Raw genomic sequence first — 6000 nt, forward strand, 5'->3', positions numbered from 1 at the left:
CCACACAAAACCACTACAACCCAGAACAACAGATTTGCCTCTTGTGTATGTCAGTGCAGTATTAACTTAAATCTAATATCTGTGTAAGTACTTTATACTTAAATGTGTTTCCTAATTGTTTATGATTATGTGTCACTTAATTACTCATTCAATACTAATTATAGTTCAGGTCAACTTAATTATTAAACTACAAAGGCTGGTCAACACACTTATCAAATCACAAAGGCTGGTCACACCCTAAGCATTCACTGATCTACAAAAACCTTCTACTGCTTAATTATCAATACAAACTATTCTGCTATTCCTAATCAAATACTGTGAAAAATAACTTAACTTGAAATAAAAAGATGTAAAACACGAATATTAATTACAACCTGTAAAGAAATCGACTTGTTATTTGGAAAAGAATGAATGATTAATTATTAATTACAATCTGTAAAGAAATCGACTTGTTATTAGAAAGGAATGAATGATTAATTAGACTTAGTCATTGTACAATCGTACACTTCATTGATGTAAACCTGTGAAGTCATTCAACTATTATCGAAAAAAGAAATGGTTATTATTAGATTATCACAAAACAATTGATCAAAGTTCTGTGAAACAGAAAATGAAATGATCTGAATAATTAATTCAATCAATTTGTAATTAATTAAATTAATTGAATTAAGGTAATATATTACAATCATTTACAACCATCCATTTATTATTGTATAGGACTATTTCATCGACCTCAGATGGATCACTGAGGATTAGTGTTTTAAAATGTCTTGTCGTATTTTGTCCAGCAGGCGGCGCCAAGCAACCGACTTGCGTATCGATTGCGCATGCGCCAGCTCCTCCGTGTAAAATGGAGTAGGGGAAGGAGGGGCTAGTCTTTGTCCTTCTCCTCTGAGGGGAAACCCGCTGCTGTGAAAAGATTAGTCTCACAACATATATTTTGCTTTCCACAATACTGTTATTTTCCACGACACAACAATATCAAGATTATCTTTCAATCCAGTTAAACTATTATTTCCCAAATTAAATCTCATTCAAATATTCTACATTTTGCTTCACGTTTTCCTCATAGAGATGGCCTCTGTGTGTCCGCGTGTCTGCGCGCGTGCCCGAGCGTGCGTGTTATCGCTCCGTTTACAATGGACAATGGCGTCCTTTCACACAGACAAAGAGTCTCATATGTTTTTCACTGCTACAATAATGCTCTTTCACATATCTTACAAAAATAGACTACACAGTCCATTTACACTTTAACACAATTCTACACACACACTCACGATATTCCGTAATACCGTCCAAACAATATCTATTAGTTACACAATTAATATCTTAACACAATATTACATCAAAAAACGAATTACCAAATTCGGCCCTTATCACCAACCCAGGCTTATTAAAGATTATGAAAAGTTTGTTTCTATTCCAACAAGATTACCGTTACACAAGATTCTTTTGACTATAACTTATCTGAGATTTACAGTCTATTTTGAACACACCAATCGACTAGAGAGAGAGGTCTCTGCAGAAAACCTACCTTCTTCGTTGAATTGAAGAGTTTGCAAAATACTGTAAATTAAGCTATATTATCTCCGTTGCTAGGCTCGCCATGTGTTGTGTATTTCTCTTGTTAGTTATGAATCAAAGAACAGCTATTGAGTTTAAGACGATTTAATCAGAGTTACAAAAACAGGGTATACGTATACCAACACTGGAGCCTTGTCTCTGTCCTCCTCTCCTGGGATCCGCTGGTAAAGAGGCCCCCCCTTGGGTCTCAACCCTATTCATCAACAATATGCAAATACAGTCACAGGCCATAGCCTATCACCTTATCCAGATGGCCATGAGGGCCGTCCCCTGTGATGTCACCGTGATGTCACCCTTCCGGGTGCCCGCTGGTGCAAACATGAAGGCTACAGAATAGCATGACCCCCTATCATACTATCTATGCATGTGTGTGGAAATATACGACACTAGCATACAGAAAAATGAACCACGAGGTTAGCTAAATTAAAGTCTCTAAAACGCTCAAAACACCAATGTTTTTGATACAACATGACAGCATTTATGTGCACTCATCCTTAAATGCATGTACAACTTCTCATGTGCACTCAAATTAAAGTTATGATAGGTATGTTATAAGTTTGCATTGCACTGCTGTAGACACGTACCTCTCTCCGTCTCATAGAATGCAGACTGAGAGAGAAACGCGAAAAATGCAGCCTATAGCCACCACTGCCCCCTAGGGGCGCAATTACACACAAATCTCCCAATACCTACAAACTACAATGAACAACACCAGATTTTGGTGAAATAAAACTTACCTAACCACAAAATATAAAATGAAAGGTTACAAAAATATCACTCATTCCTTAACCTGTTACATTAGCATTGTTGTAGCTACGGTACGATTGTGGTAAAGTATGTTTACGTTGTAAAAGTTGCGTGAGCGCATTTATATGACGTCAGGACCAGACCATGCTGCGAAAGTCGCTTATGGGGAGCACCGATTTAGGGATCACGGGATCACCGATTTAGTGCAGCTGTTGGTTGAGTACTGTGTTTTCAATCATGTTCATTGGAGACTCGCGACCGGCGGTGTCGGGGAAAAACCTTCCGTTGGGCAAAAGCTACCGGGGGTGCGGCCTAACGCGTCACGACCAGCTGGCACGCGCACGCGTCACGACCAGCTGGCGAGTGTTTTTGAAACCTCCGTTTTGGCCGCCATTAGCGAAAAGCTTTAATTTGGCTCTACAAGTGTTAATATGTCATTTTATGAAGTTTTAATATGTTTTCAGGCGAGAAAGTAACCATATATATTCACAAAATGTATCCGGTTTATCAAAATAACCCTTATATCTATCTGATCTGACGGTTTTTTTCACAACGTTATTACTTGTCACTTTAAGCCCAGGAGGGAGTTAGCGATTAGCGATGTTTAGCTTAGCTTAGTTTAACAGAAGTATCTTCACTTTTAACATGACTTCCCGTGGTCGTAGAGGGCTGGTCGACGGCTTAAAATGACCGTGTAGACCGTGTAGACCTTATCCAGCTATAGTCTTGTGTTTCTACCCCGGGCATAGCCGGTGTTATTCACGGACAAACACTCCTGTTAGAGTGGTCTGATCAGCAGATCATTTTCTCATAAAGTTGCAAACGCAACTCAGCAATTCAACTTAATTTAAAAAATGCGCGTTTCGTTCAAGATCCATTAGAGTAGGACATGTACAGTTATGATAACTACAGTCATATGTAACTTTTGGACTAGTATAGTAGTTGATATTGTAATAAAACGTGCCAATGTCAGACGATGAACAAACACACCACGAGTCCACACTGATTCAGAAAACAGAATAAACTTTATATATAAATACACAACACTTCAGGGGGCTAACGTTTGCAAAAGAACTGTACAGGTTACAATCAGGTATATAATAATAGTTAGGGAGTAACATATCATTCACAAATTCAACAATAATAGAACAGATAAATACACAGATAGCCCTGCTACGTCCTCCGTGAGGGCCCGTTCCCCTGTACATAAGTCCCTGTCCAGCCCTGCTACATCCTCCGTGAGGACCACCTCTACCACATCCTGGTGGTGTGTCTGAGGTGGTGGTGGTGTGTCTGAGGTGGTGGTGGTGGTGGTGGTGTGTCTGAGGTGGTGGTGGTGGTGTGTCTGAGGTGGTGGTGGTGTGTCTGAGGTGGTGGTGGTGTGTCTGAGGTGGTGGTGGAGGGTTGGGGTAACATCTGGGAGGTTAGGGGATAACATCTGGAGGGTTGGGGGTAACATCTGGAGGGTTGGTGGGTAACATCTGGGGGGTTAGGTAACATCACACCAATCAGCTCTCCTGTTGAGGTAAGCAATAACCATCTTGTTAGTGTAAACACACAAACAAGCACAGATATGTACAGTCAAAATAACATTTTGTGAGTAAACACATTTCTAAATAATCCCTATTCAATGTGACTTACCAGTGTACTGGGTGGATGGGGATGAAAGGTAACTGTCCAGATGTAATTTTGTCCAAAACATCTTGGTGCTGTGTGAATGAATGAGCATACATTTAATGTATTAGTAATGAAACAATCAATATGAACATTTAAAAATAACAATGATGTAATTGTGGCTCATACTTGCAGTAGCCTGAGGTAGAGGTGGTCCTCACGGAGGAGGTAGAGGTGGTCCTCACGGAGGATGTGGTAGAGGTGGTCCTCTCTGAGGATGTGGTAGAGGTGGTCCTCACGGAGGATGTGGTAGAGGTGGTCCTCACGGAGGATGTAGCAGGGCTGGACAGGGACTTATGTACAGGGGAACGGGCCCTCACGGAGGACGTAGCAGGGCTATCTGTGTACAATCTGGAAAATACTTAAAAAACAACTTTACAAGCAGTACAAACAAATTCATTAGGAAACATAATATTAATTGACACACAAGACGAATGGAACAACTTGAAACACCTCCTGCAGGATACCTGAAGCTCTGGTCGGATGGTCCTCCTGCAGATGCAGTGCACACTAACGTCCATAGTGTACACTGACTGGGCCGTGCGTGGACACCGTATGGAGCTGCGGAATGGTTTCAGGTGCCCAACCTGAAAGCAGGAAAAGAGGTGCGCACGCATATCAGACTGATCAAATTCCTTGCTTGCTGGGTCCTCACCTCTGCAGCATGTGAGACTGTTCGCAATAGCAAACAGCCCACAGTCTGAGCTGCCTCTCTGCTGCTGGACATCAGGCCACTGCAGAAGGACCTTGGGACCTGAAAAAGAGAGGAGACCTGTTATTTGAGAAATGAACTCCTCGGTCGACCCGTGACCAGCGGAGTCATAAATGTTAACAGTACCTACCTCGCAGTTGATGTTACTTACCGTAACCCAGTGATTTGAACAAACATTTAAAATCTGAACAAACCCCTGGGTTGATGCAGGCACGGAGGAGAGGAGGGAGAGGGACGTTGTGGCGTAGAGGCCTCCTACATGGGGATGTTGAGCCTGTAAAAGAGCCTGAGCATTGTCAATGGAGAGATCATTCAGCCAACAATTGGGAGTCAGAACGAAAGGCCTAAGCACCTCCAACCTGCTAGGTAAAGCTGGACAGGCCCGCCCCAGCTGAACATCTGTGATGATGACATCTAGCAGCTGAGATGGTGCCTAAAAAACATAATGATGTTGGGTTAAAGGGACTGTCATGTTACAGTACTCAGCCATTGGAATTTTGATTATTTAAAATGAATGAAGCTAGGATTTTTAAGTGTACCTGAAGTGAGTCCCACTCCGGCTCAGAGTTTAGCGGTTCAGGGTCATCAGAACACACTGGCTCCGGTGGATGGGACACAGCTTTCTGAGTGGGCGGGCAGGCTCGGAATCCTTAAGTCAATCAACAAAACAATTTTAGAATGACATCTTGTGGTAAAAAAAATACAGTTTCATATTACATTAACTTTAAAATGTGAACTGTATGTTACACTTACTCGTCCGCAGAGGCTTCACTGAGGCATAGGGGGTTTTGGTTCCCAGTTGTTGGCCATCCAAGGTCTCCAACTGCACCAAATTGTTGTCCCCAACCTCAGTCACCCTGAAGAAAATATGTATTAATAATGGCAAAATTGGACATCACACATCACCCTCTCATTCTGAATATTCTTAAAAGTCTAACATTTACCGGTACGTAGTTGGCCAGTCTGGGTCCATTGTGCCACCAGGTCTCCCACGTTTCCTCTCATTCTTCTTCAGGACCTCCATGCCCGGGAGGATCTCAAACCGCTTGGTTCCCTTCTTGATCCTCTTCCGGTAGCTTTCCCGCTGTTTCTCCTGGGCCTTCTCCACGTTGAGTCGCACCTTGATCGTTGAAGAAAAAGCGAAGCAGCAGAGATTGTAATTCTCTGTTGTGCAGTATAGCTCTGTATATTGCTGAGGCATTGTTATTGCTTTAGCAGTTACTTAGCATCACTCAGGTGGTTGTTCAGTATATAGTTGTGTAATATCTTTCACCTCGTCAAAG

This window comes from Nansenia antarctica (genome assembly GCF_963989245.1).
Source record: "Nansenia antarctica genome assembly, chromosome: 1".
Taxonomy (NCBI): Eukaryota; Metazoa; Chordata; class Actinopteri; order Argentiniformes; family Microstomatidae; genus Nansenia; species Nansenia antarctica.